This window comes from Vidua macroura, chromosome 7, assembly GCF_024509145.1.
Source record: "Vidua macroura isolate BioBank_ID:100142 chromosome 7, ASM2450914v1, whole genome shotgun sequence".
NCBI lineage: Eukaryota > Metazoa > Chordata > Aves > Passeriformes > Viduidae > Vidua > Vidua macroura.
Window position 1 is genome coordinate 20,216,367 of NC_071577.1, and position 13,872 is coordinate 20,230,238.

The window sequence follows — 13,872 nt, forward strand, 5'->3', positions numbered from 1 at the left end:
TGCCAGACTAAAATTCATGTTCCAGGAATGTCTCCTGGGGGGTTGAGCAATTCAGTCAGATTCATAGTTAAAAGCCTTTCACTGTAACACAATTACCCTGCAGTGGAGAAGAGGAATGGTTGGCATTTGTTTGCTACAAATGTGCCTTGCAAAACCCACTATTACAAAATCCTTCCTTGGGTGAAATTTCCACTGACAATGTGATGTACTTCTGCTAGAATGATAGGCTTCTGTGTTGAGAATATAAGGGGAAAATAGAATGATCAAGAACATTACATATGGGTTTCAACATCCATTTTTTTCAAAAATATTAGGGCTTTTTCTGTCTGAAAATTGGTAACTACAGTTGTCCAGCAGGACCCAAACAGTTCCAGAAAGTTGTGGTTTAGTGGCTGTTTAGAAAAGCATTTATTTTCCTTTTTTCAGATTCTGGCTTATTATTGTTATCATAAAAAACCACAGAAAATCATTGCAAAGAATATGTCATCTGCCTTAGGTAGGTGGGGCAGTCTTATTGGCGAAGTTACAGATTTAACTGGCCTCTAGCCATCCAATTTGCAATTTCTATCACATATTCTGCATTTCTGGGTTAGACTGAGTCATGGCCTGAAACAAGAGAGGAAACCGCCACTGTCTGGCCAAACTGTCTCATCTTGCAATAGGAATACTGTGTATTCCTCTGCCTTGTGATCCCCACCATTGAGTCCTAGTCTTCCAGCCACTGGGGAATAAAAGCAAGGGTATCCAAACTTGGCCCTCCTTAGACCACCTTTTTGCCTCCTGGTAGGTGAAATCTTGCACTTAGCCAGTGGGGCAGAGAACTGAAGCACACATATGCTTGTGAGAATTGTGTGATATAGGGCAAAAAGAAAAGAGTGAGAGAGAACTGGGATACTTTACAGATAATTTGTGATGGAGTCAAAGATGATGACAGTGACTAAAACTTAAGAGGGGGCTTAGGGAGGAGGTAGGGACAGAAGGAAAGGGAAGGGGAAGGGGTGAGTTGTGGTGCAAGTGAAAAACTGGAGGGAAGAAACTGTGAGAGGTAATACAGAGAATAGGAGAAAGCTGTTTGGAGATTAGTTCTCAAGAGGCTCAAAGTACAGAAGGCAGTTTTGTATCTCAGGAAACCAAAACTAAAATTTTACCACTTTGTGCATGTATTCTTCAGCCAGCTGTATGACAATGAAATAATTAGGCTTATTCACAAACTACCCAGATGATTCTGCCAGATTAGACAATAAAGAGAGAGCTTGATGGGTCAAATCTGCACAAACTCTTTTGGGTTTTCAGGGTTTCAGTTCTAATTCTTGGCCTGATATGAGCTGCCTCATCATGTAATTTGAGCAGTGTGAAATACAGAGCTCATTAATTGAAACATTATATACTTCATATTGCCTGAAGAAGCAATCTCATGGCAGCATAATTTCCCTCCTTTCCATACTTACCATTTTTTGGAGTCCAGAATCAATATGCTTTCAAAAGTACACCTTGTAAGGATTATATAGACAAGGTGGTCAGTGCACAGAAAAGAGGCATAGACTTTCCAGACAAATCCATAATCTGGAAACAGAACAAAAAGAATCTGATATGATAGCAAGGTTGCTGGTCTGGACAGATAGAGAAGACAGAACATCTAAAATAGAAGGAAAAGAGACTATATTTTTGTAATATTTAATCTGAGCTGGTAGTCTAGTCACAGACACCATGCAATTTCTTCCAAGCTGATACAGGATAGTATTTGCATGGTTTAAGTTTAGTTAGGTTTTTAAAACAAATGCCTTCAATTCACAGTACAAACACCTGTACTCACTCCAAAGGTCCATGTGAGACTGCAGTGATTTGGAATATACTGGGCAGAAGTGATTCTGGGAAATACCTATCTACCTTTATGTAAGGGAGAAACAAGAGAAACACAAGAAGTAAGAGAGAAAAAGGTACAAAAATATGAAATATAACCTGGAATAGCTCTAGTAAAACAGTTGTTGGAAAAATGTCCATACATTTTGTGCTAAAACGCGGTGATTGTACAGGCAAAAGAATTTGCTTGTTGTTGTTCTTTAGATCCTCCTATATGCACAAAATGAGACCTTCAAACGTTCTTCAATGCAGCTCTGTACAGAGATCCTCTGCTCTTATCATGAGCTTTTTTCCCAAAAGAAACAGTTTGCAGGATCTCAAACTCAGGGCAACCACTTAGGCCAAGAAGCAATAACAATAATGAATAGCTTTTGTATTCTTCAAAATGAGTCATGTTGTTCAAAAGGTAAGAGGAATTTACTCATAATGGACAGGCAGTGATGATTCAGCAATTATATTTTCAACAGACTGTCAAACAAACTTCAATGGACTATAAGAATGAATCTGTACTGATCTCATGGAAATATACAAAAGGAGTTGTTTTTGCATTATTAGAAGCAAACATGTTACTCAGACCCAAAAGTATAAAAGAGACTGATGGGCAGCCAAGTTTCTCAGCAGACAAGCCAAACAGATTTCTAAGCCCTCTTGAAGCTGTCTTTGCATTCCTTCCTCAAAGAACATTTTTAAAAGCAGTTCTCCAGATTTTTTTTAAGTAATACACTGCCATCATATAGATCCAGATCACTACTACTAAATGCCAAAACCACAGATACTCCATTCTGTGCTTCCAGAAATACTTGAAAATGCATCAAATGTTAAAAATGTTTGACATTGCAAAGTACCAGATGATTAGTTCATCTCAAACAAGTTTTCATCAATCAGAAAGTTTGCATATAAAGATTATTAGGGAAATCTTTAAGATATAATATCTGACTTTGTAGCACCTAGTGAAGGCTAGCCCTTAGAGAGAAAGGGAGAGAGAGTTTTGTAATAGCTATATATATAACATATGTAAATCCCTGCTATGACAATCTTCGCCTTCTGCTGGAGTCCAGTTGATTTCAAAAGGCCCACATAGATACTAAAATCTACATATGTAGGCCAGAAATTAAAGATTCTCTATGTGGATACAGAGAACTTTTTCCATCTACTTGAGGAAGAGCTGTGTAAGACTCAACTGCCTGTGATGCAATTCTCTTTGAGACTGAACCAACCTTTGAGCCACCTCTAGCACATTCTAGTCAGATGAAATAATACATTTAAATGTATTGACAATCTTACAAAATGTCACAGTTTAGTTTTGTATAACCATAACTTTATAATTTGAAATTCAGTAACTATTTAATATTTTTTAGGCTAAGAAATACTTTTCCTTCTGAAATACAGGTAAAGGAAAACTTTAAAGGGCATAGGATATAAAAACATTCTAAGAAACATGGATGGAACTATATCCAAATGACACTTAGTCAAGAATTTCCTAGATCCATCCAGCTGTAGGGGTTAGATTTCAAAGAAATTAAAATTCAGATTTATTTCTGACTGAACAAAATATGTAGTGTTGACTTCCTGCTTGAAGTAAAAGGCACTGAACAGTCTCCACCAAAACAAATGGAAAATGGAGACCAAGCACATTAGCAATCCATGCACTTTTGCCTTTACTGTGCTTTTCTTATCCCATAGTATGGAATACAACAAAATGTGTTTGTGTGTGCAGAAGCCTATATGAAAATATATGTCTGCACACAGTTATTCTTTACAATAATTTAACTATAATACAATTTGTTTGACACTTTAACATTCAGGCTCTGTCTGCCAGATCAGAATATTCTGTGTGATTGCATTGCTTGGAAAATGACCAAAAAAAAAAGCAGCTGGAATCTCTGGCAAGTCATGTGGTGCTGCTCACAATAAGCATGTAGAAGGTTAAAATTAGAGTCAGAATTTGGTTTTGACATATTTTAAAAATAACTGACATTTATCCTGGGAATGTACAACATCTAGCATGCATTAGAAAGATCTTTCTACATCTGAGCACACTTTAGCAAAACAAAAACGGAAGGCTTCCAACAAGCCAAAAAAGCAAACAAGCAACATGATCTTGAAATGCATAAATAGGATAATAACATGCAGGGCACGAGAAATAATCCCTCTGCTGTGCTATGCATTGCTTAGGCCACAGCTAAAGCACCATGTCCAATTTTGGGTATTTCAGAATGGTTTCTGTGTGAGAGGACTAGAGGCAACATGGTAACAGTCTTAAGGGATATAAAAGGACTCTGTAAAGGAATAATATAAATGTATTCCCTGTCTCTATTTTGTACAAGGCAAGAAGTAATAAACCAGAAAAAATTTAAAATTTGATATTGGGAAGTGGGGGGAGAAATCTAACCACAAATATACTGGAAGACTGGAATAGCTTGCCTGAAGAAATTGCAGGTTGTCTATTAGAAATTTTTTTAGGATGAAATAAGCTAATGAAGAAATAAAGAATGAATGAATAAATAAATAATAAATAATGAATGAAAAAAACAGGAATTATAGAACTGTCACTGATCCCATTACACTGCAGGAGGATAGGCTAGGGGACTTCTGGAAGTTCCTACCAGATTTACGGGTCCAAGATTTGTTGGAAGGAGTGATAGCATGCTAAGACATGAGCCTTCCTCAGAAACTGTGGAATTTCCTGAGTGTACAGTGTCTGAATTGACAAGTTCTGGTTCTGTTCACATTTGGTTTCTATTAATTTTTTTTTCCAGTACAAGTTCTTACACAGCTGAAGCTTCAGTCTCTGATAACTGCATTTCATTTAATCACTCAAAAAAAAAGTTTTCAAATTGATCTTTTGGATTTGCCTTGGAGAAGCAATAGGTCACACTACTGAAATTTCTCTCTCAGACTATATTTATATGAACTAGTTATATATTATTTTAAGAAACAAGTTAAAACTTCTATCATTAAATAAATAACTTGGCCATTTAAAATTGGATCAGTGATTAAATTTATTGTTTAATGTCTTATATGTATTATTTCCTAGTGATTTCCTAGTCTTTCATTTATTTACAATATGTGCACAGATTGAAAGCCACTAGGAGTTTCATGCTGTCAGCATAGCCCACAGAAATTTCCCTTTTCCTTTCCCTGTTCTTTTTATTTGATCCATTCATCTAGGCTTTTCCCTCACCTCCCCTCAATAAGATTGATTGATAAAGAAAAAACAACTAAAAAAATTCAAGAGCAGTACTCCCCTTCTGCCAAAATGCAATTTTAAGTCCAACAGTGATAATATAGAACTGTTAGAACCAGAACATAACAACAATAAAACTGACATTTTCTTGACCTCAGATTTGCTTTTAAAGTTGTGGAATATTTCCAGTAGTGTGGGTGTATAAAAGAAAGCAGAAACTCTAAATACTAACTACACCATTTTAACTTCTCTTCCTACTCATGAAACACCACTTACATACAAGCAGATATTAAGATCTTAATCGTAATATTAAGATATTAATAGAGCATCAAGATCTTCATTACCATGTGTACTAAAGCTGAGAAAATAACTAGCAAAAGATGTTAAAAATGCTTTATGACTTCAATTCCAAAATATTATTTTTCTCTACACTTATTGTGATATTCACATATCTGTACACATATCACAATATTCATTATCATTAATAGCTCCCTTGATAATCAGTGATCTCCAAACACAGCATGAAGCGTCCTTGTCTAAATACACCATGAGAAATGGCTACCTTTAACAAGTCCTCTTATTATAGCCATACTAAAGGAGCCATTTTACCAATTATTATAATTTCTAATAACATTTTTAAATGTTTTACATGTTATTGATGATTTGGCTCAGATTGCACATATTATTTTCAACAGACAGGGGAAGGGGAAGGGGAAGGGGAAGGGGAAGGGGAAGGGGAAGGGGAAGGGGAAGGGGAAGGGGAAGGGGAAGGGGAAGGGGAAGGGGAAGGGGAAGGGAAGGGAAGGGAAGGGAAGGGAAGGGAAGGGAAGGGAAGGGAAGGGAAGGGAAGGGAAGGGAAGGGAAGGGAAGGGAAGGGAGAAAGAGAGAATAAAAGGAAGAAAGTGAAAAAGACAGTTTCTGCCTGAGCATGACAGCAGTACAATACCCCACACAAGCACCACAGTGAACTATTTTGAAAGCCAGGTGTTTTCTGTTGTTCTTCATGCAAAACATCAGTAAAAAAATTCTATTCTCAACACAAACTATTCCAATTTCCCCATTAAAACCAGGAACTCAACAATAAGAGTCAAAGCACCAGTAAATAAAAATAGTAGTACTACCTTCCAGTTATATTCATATCTGGTTTGGTATGCATATATGATGTTGCACATTTATCTCAATAGTCAGCAATGAGAATAGGATTTCTGTCCCTCCAGAATTCTGGGGAATGTAAAACTTCAAGCTGAGCTTACAGAGTCGCATTAACATTTGTCCAACAATTAGAATGGGAAAGAATACTGCACAAGCATCATGGCTAAAAAAAAAAAAGTGCCATTATATGCATATAATGTAATACCATCCAGAGTAGGCTTCATACTGAAAGAGCAATAAATCCAGAGTATTAATCCAGGCTTTGCAATTACCCTGTATGGATTGGAATAACTTAACTTCTTGGATAAGCATTAAGAATGGGAAGAATAATAATAGGTCATATTAATTTTTTTTCAGGTTTTTTTTTTTTTTTACTCTCTTGCCCTTGCTCAACATTATACAAAGTTTGCACAAATTTTCCATAAAAATAAGGCACTCATTTATTTATTGTGTTCAAGCAAGTAGCTATAAATGAATCTATTACAAGTGTCTGAGTGTCATAAAATAGTATTACAATCAGCTAAAAGTGAAAATCCAAATGAGTTGCAAATCATATCATTATAGTGATTAAATCCATGGCTTACCTAAGCTGCTATTTCAAATTAAATACTTCTGAATTTATGTAAAAGACTTTGAGCAGACTATTTAACAAGAGCAAGCAAAAGCTTAGCACAAAAAAAAAAAATGCTGCTACAGCAGCCGATCACCCTTCAGCCAGCAGCTTAATCTTTCACTAAATTCTATAATGCTTTTTTCCTTCATTCTAGAAATACAGTTGTAGCAGCATATTTCACAGCAACACTGCATCTGTACTTTAAAGCATGAGTTCAAATTCGATTTTTCAGAAGCTGAGCCAAATTTAACCTTATTTCCATATTTGTATACTTACCACTGTAACTGAGATAAAGAAAAAGAAACTATTTACTATCAGAAAAGTCTTGCTGTTTTTCTCAACCACAAAAAGCAATGAGGTATTATGCATGAATGTACCAGTCCAACTACCTGTGCCGTTTAGTCAAATTCATCTCTGCCCCCTCCCATGCCAGCCACATGGATTGAACAGTCTCTCCAGAGCAGGACATGTTCCTTGGGAATTGCTAGAAGGGCATACCACTGTTTCATGAAGCCAAGTCTAGTCTGGGTAGTAACCATTTTCATCTCTGCATCTGAGATAGCTCATATGTGATGAAGAGAAATGCACTGATTGTGCATTTCCTTTTAAGTTATTTAACTCTAAGCAATAACAAAAAAGAAATTTACCATAAGGAATAATCAGTGTCAATAGTGTCTAAGGAAAACAACAAAATAGCATACAAGAATTCGCCTAGTTCTTCTGGAACAGGAACATTACATTTTTCATTCTTAATCAAATGATTGCTTTGTCCTACTCATCACTCAGCTCCTGACAGCACCAAATACTAAGTATTTCAGAAAAAAATGCAAGTAAGCCCTATTGATGATTATAATAAAGTACCTGATTCTAGATATTTTCTCTTTCTGGTCCAGTCAGTTAATATTTACAATGTCATTTATTTTTATCTTGTCCAAAATATTTGTGGCTGTTCTCAATATCCTCTTCTTTGTCCTGATAATCTGTTGGTTTTGCAGGTGTCTTGTACAAGTGAATGATTCAGTTTATTTATGTGTTGCATCTAAAATAGAATTCATCAGCTTCAAAATTAGGGTCTAAATCTGTAGTGCTTCTCTTTCATCTCTGCTCTAAACTTGAATTGGAAGAAGAAGTAATTGAAAGTAGCAAATCATCTTATTTTTTATACCTCGACAATACCTGTTTGCTGATCTTTATAAAGCCACAGTCACAGATTTTCAGTTCCTCTTATTTGGAAATCTAAACATTTTGCTTCACATTTGATCTTTTTCTCGTATTTTATCCAGCTTTTTGGTAATACTTTTTAAATTTAAATGTAGTTTTTCAGAGGGAAGTAAAATTTTAGTTCTTTGCACATACAGAAGCAATTTATTGGAACAGATTTGCTGAGTAAGCCCATTCAGCTGCACAGCAACCAAGTAGTGCTTGGTGTATGTTCACCAGTGAAAATTTACCATCACAGGAGCCCTTTTACCTCATAGTCCAGAGTCTGATTTATGTCAGAAAGTCTGCACATACTGTGTTTCACTAGGGAGATGAGGTTTTCCTGGTAAGTAACTGGATGTACATGACACTATTGCATGATGAGTAAATATTAACACATTGTATGATGATACAATTATATGACAACTAAAGTAGTTTCGCAGAGGATCATATCCTATTGTAGCTCCACAGTTGCTAGCAGGGACAGAGTATGTGTTACAGAGTATGTAGCTGGGCTAAATGTTTTGTAGTGGGTGTGATATGCATGTTCCCAGAAGCACAGACATTTCTCTGAGCAAAAAGAATACACTTTCTTTTCAGGCAGCTTACCTTCTAATATTCTACCTACCTGTCACCAGTCTTGTTTAGACTTGTACAAAGTGTGTGGGGATTTTCTTATTGTGTCATCAGCACTTACTGTTTGGAGCAGAAGGCGGATGGATTTGAAGTTGGCTGCATGCTACAGAAACCAATATGCTTTAACCATGTTGTCCCAATGGGCTGCCTACACCTCAAGAGCTCTTACTGAAGTTCATTTGAACTGACAGAGCTCATGCTTTTAAATGGGCATTAATAGATTAATGTATCTGTTTGTTCTGCACATTGAGATAGTACAGGCCCAGTTTGCCAGATCAACTGACTAAAACAAGGCTGTTTTCTTATACTTTATGCTATATCAATACTCCACTGGTTGCAACACTTCTTGCTGAACTCAGGTTCCAAATTAATTTTTTTACAGAGTAATTTGTGCCACTTGGCCTAGAAGAGATGTAATAAATATAGTAAGGCTGAGATACATTGCATATACTTAAACCCTTGGAAAAGATAGCACCATTTGGAGACATTATGCAAATTGTCTTTATGCCTTTCTCCTACCAAATGAAATATTGATATGGATACCTTTTTGGCATGGGCTGCAGCCAATGCCAAAGGACACATGTAAGGACAACAGGGATTCTGTGCTGAGCATTTAAAAGATTTTGCTTTACCTTCCAGACAACTCTTCAGCAGCACACCTGATTTTCAATGAAAGGCTAATAATCTCAAATTTATTTTTAAAATCCCCATTTAAATTTATATATTTATTTTGACATGACATGAAAATTATAATATCAGTATAAGAATATGGTTTCAAGAGTTTTCACAGTCACCTGAAAAGCCTCATACTGGGCAATAGCTTCTACTAAAAATGGAATCCCTTCAATACAGTAACATAGTTACAAAGCATAAGAAAGAATCATAGTGTGGGAACTTGCAGCCAAGGAAAAAATTATTTTATACATCTTGTAGGCAGTTCAAAGGAACCATATCAGGACTTGTTACACTGTTGTGAGCATATATGCTTCTTGTGTACAAGATACATCTTATTATTTCTTAACTATCATTAGCTATAAAACTGTTTCGACATTTCTAAGCAGTCACATATAGCTGAAAGAGACTGTCTCCCAAAAGAGACAGAAAGTATCTCTAGTTACATATTCTGTATTTAAATGTCAAAATAAAAAATCAACACTTCCCTAAAAATTCAACACTTGGTATATTTCAAGGAAAAGTTAATTTACAATTTAAAAAATTAAATTTCTTAGAAGAAAATGCTATTTTAACTACAAATGGTGCTCATATCTAAAAAAAAATTTAAACAGTGAAAACCACCTAAACTGTTTACAGAGCTGGCAAAAATATCTGCTTTATAATTAATAAATTCTTTTTGATAAATATTTTTCATCCTGAAACCATGTTCTCAAGTCCATGCTACAAAGAGTAACCATTCTGGGTTAAAACTAAAAAATGTTTTAATTGTCTTTCTTTTATCTAGTTTAATCCACCTCTAGCCAATGAACTTAAATTACAACAACCAGCTCTTAAATAATCTTCTGATGAGAAGCTAAAATCAGAATTACTGTCAGTGATGACGTAAGATTTCCATTTGCATATAAAATAATTCTTATATATCTGTGTAAATCACTTTGCTTATTTACTAAGCCTGCAATTCATGTCAGTTTTAGGGATGTAATTCCCTGGAATAGTAATGCTATTGCTGAAATACATACACACACACATACACACTCTTAGGTTGTTTGATCAGGGTATATGCCTGTAAATGGTGAAATATAAATTGTGTATGACCACTGATTTAGTTTATATGCAAAACAAAATCATGGTTCACAGAACCACAGAATCCTTGGAATTGGAATGGCCTCTGGAGATCATCTAGTCCTTCTCAAAGCACTTTCTAGATGACTCATATCAACATACCTCTTACTGATTCACAGTTCTACAAATTTTTACTTTTTTCACCTGTTACAACAAAGGCCTTATATCACTTTTTCAAGCTCTTTCTGTATACTGAAGATAAGTGCCTTGTAAATCTTTCACAAAGCAGGCACTTGGTATCACTGGAACACATCATCTATAAAACAAACTAATATTCATTATTCTGAGCTGCTCATAACAAGAGCTCAAGTCAGAGCCAACTTTGCTATAACATTATTTGTATCCTTCAGTCTACACAATTCATAATTTCTTATTTATACTTTGATTTTGCTATGCAATCTTTGCAGAAAAGCCACATCCTTTCAAAACCAAGATCTATTAACAGCTTAGTGCACTGAAGATACCCAGGCTAAACAGCAACACTGTTGGACTGATATATTACTCTAAGTAATGCAACAATAAATGTCCTTCACAGAGTATTTTAATATTCTTTATAATACTATAACAGGCAAATACTAGTCAACAAACTAAGGTTTCAGTTTTCCAGCTTCAGATAATAAATAATGTTTCCTGTTCCTTGATTGCTGTTCGTGAGGCTCCTTCCTCAGAGCTCAACACAGTGATGATGGGATACTTCCTCTGCACCAGAATGGCAGAAGGGAACATAGTTTTTATCTGTTGTACCACCCAGATTGAATTTTTTGCAATCACATGACAATCACCTTTCATTGTAGTGGAATTCCTTAACTGAGCAAGATTAAAAGTGAACTGTGTGCATAACAAAGAATACTGAAGCAGAAAGAGTGGGAGGAACAGCAGAAAAATAGGGAGCATAGAGGAGGAGCAGAGAAATATCAAAAAGAGTTGTGGAGCACATTGTAGAAGTGGGCGAGAGATCATCAAATAGCCCTCTACAAAACTACTATATTAACCAATTTCTAGGACAGAGGGTTAAGTGGTATTTCTAGTTCTATTTTGTTACTCAAAGAAGCTTCCTATATCATTAGCCTCTTTTAACTACAGTATAAAAACATCGTTGCAAGGGTTTGTTGTGTTTGTTTTTAGAGAAATAAAGAATGACTGTGAGACGTCAATACACATGACTATTTCTTAAGCAATGCAAACAGCAATATTTCTCTAAATATATGAAAAAACTTTAATGGAAGCATCTATACCACCTAGACTTTGTATCTAGGAAAGAAGGATGTACTGGCTTGGCTTTGCTAGTCCGTTAGACATATTTAAAAGGAAGTCAAGAAAGGAAAGAGTCCGAATAGACGTCATGAAAACTAAGAAGATAAGAAAAGTTGAAGTTCTGAAAAGAACCCTTTCACCGAGCCTGCTAATAAAGACGGTCCATCTCTTCATTACCATGCTACTCATCCACCTCTGTTACTCTGCACAAAAGGGAAAAAAGCAGTCTTTATAGTTGTACATGATTATATTTTCCTTTTGTATTGAGTTCAAAGTCTTTTCTAAAAAAGCAAGAGTAGATTGCTCACAATGTAATGGGCCATTCCCAGGAAACGAAAAAATGGCCTTAACGTTTTATATTAATACAATAGGTTATGTATAAAACAGGTTTTAAAAAGTTAATGCATATTAGCTCAGAACAGCCATATTTTAACGCTGTGCGACTGAAAGTTCCAGTAGAGCAGATGAATGAAACTACAGAAGAAAAAAACCCGCTATGACAAAGAGATAAAGGTTTAACTAAAAGGACTCAAATCTATATTTCAGGTGCCTCTTTACCTTCCATCAGGAAAAGAGTTATTAGGAGTAATGAAATCAGAGATAGAAAATACAAAAAGTTTTTAGATCCTTCTGTGCAAGGCGGCGACACTGGCCTTTACTTCTTCACTTTATAATGATTCCTTTGAGTTGTGGTTCTGAAAAAGCTGTGAAACATCTTCCTGTTATTTCTTTTTTATCTTTCCAAACACTAGCCAGGAATAACCCCATCCTATTCTTTCCTTGGATTTTTGAAACACATATTGACTGTAATGACTATAAATTATCTAGTTAATGTGTTGGATTTATAAAAGTGTTAGAGCTCCTCTACGCTGCTATGAGGTGCCTTTGAGAAGGTGCAAGGCACAAGAAGAATCAAACTTTTTCCATGCCTGCTTCTACTTTAGGCCACTGCAAACATTAACTTTAGAAAAATTTTTAAGTTAACTGGATTCTAGGACAGTCTCACCATATCACTCCCCACCTGCTTAGCTGTTGGCTCTCTCTTCACCACAAGTAGCAGTAGACTGCTAGACAACATCACCTCTGCCAAATACCTCCCCTGTAGTCACTGTCCTGATGTCGGTTTCTGGGTGATAATCTCCCTTACTTGGGGCTTCTAAGATTCAGATACAGATTTCTACCGAGCTCAGTTACAACGTGCATTTGTAAAAGAAACAACTGTTTCACAGCTTTGGTCACTCTGACTGCACCGCACTACCTACTCTAAAGCCGCCACAAGCACTGAACTAGTAGTTTCCAGACCACACCATTACACACTGCAAAACACAGGAAGCCAAGTAATAAACCTTGCAGTATCTGCATCTTCAGTACCTTGCAGTATCTGCGTCTTCAAAGATCAGTACCTGATCTTTGGCTGTGCACCTAGGACTGTAATTGAATGTCTTAGGTTCTGCATGACAGAAATAAACAGGCACTACAGAGTTACATATCTTTTCCATTAACCTATTTAATCTCCTAAACAATTGGAACAAAATCAGGGTTTTGGGATGAAATGTCTTAAGAAACACTATAACCACCTCTTCTTACCTCAGAATTTTCTTCAGATCATTTTCATCTGAGCAGAGCCATGAGTTCAGGTCTTCACAGAATCATTTCAGTGTCCAGAGAGAAGTTTCTGGTGGAAGATTACAGGCTCTGAATTTTTTTGTCACAAAGACTAGTAGCTGTCATATCAGAACATTTTTAAAAGACATTTTTGGTCAGCTCAACATCTAATACATAAAGAAAAATTTCAAAACTTAAACAAGTGCGCTCTTCCAACAGTTCCTCCCATCCCACTTAAAATGCAAGTCAAAAAGTAAAAATAATTTTTAAAAGTGTTGCCAATAGTCTGTTTTCAAGCATTGGCTGACCTTATCTCTTATGATGACTGTTTCTTTGCTGATGACACCACTCAAATTATTTACATACATAGTACTATTTAGGTTTTTTTGACACACTTTTCATTTAACTGGTAATTCCTGATAGAAAAGTGATTTGTATACAGAATTGTGAGCCAAGTTAAGAAGCAGGTGTGCCTATGCTAGTGATGATCTCAAGTAAAGGGTATTAAAAAGCCACAGATTCAAGTACAAATGTATCTACTATAGATCTAAAAAATTTAAGAGTGAAA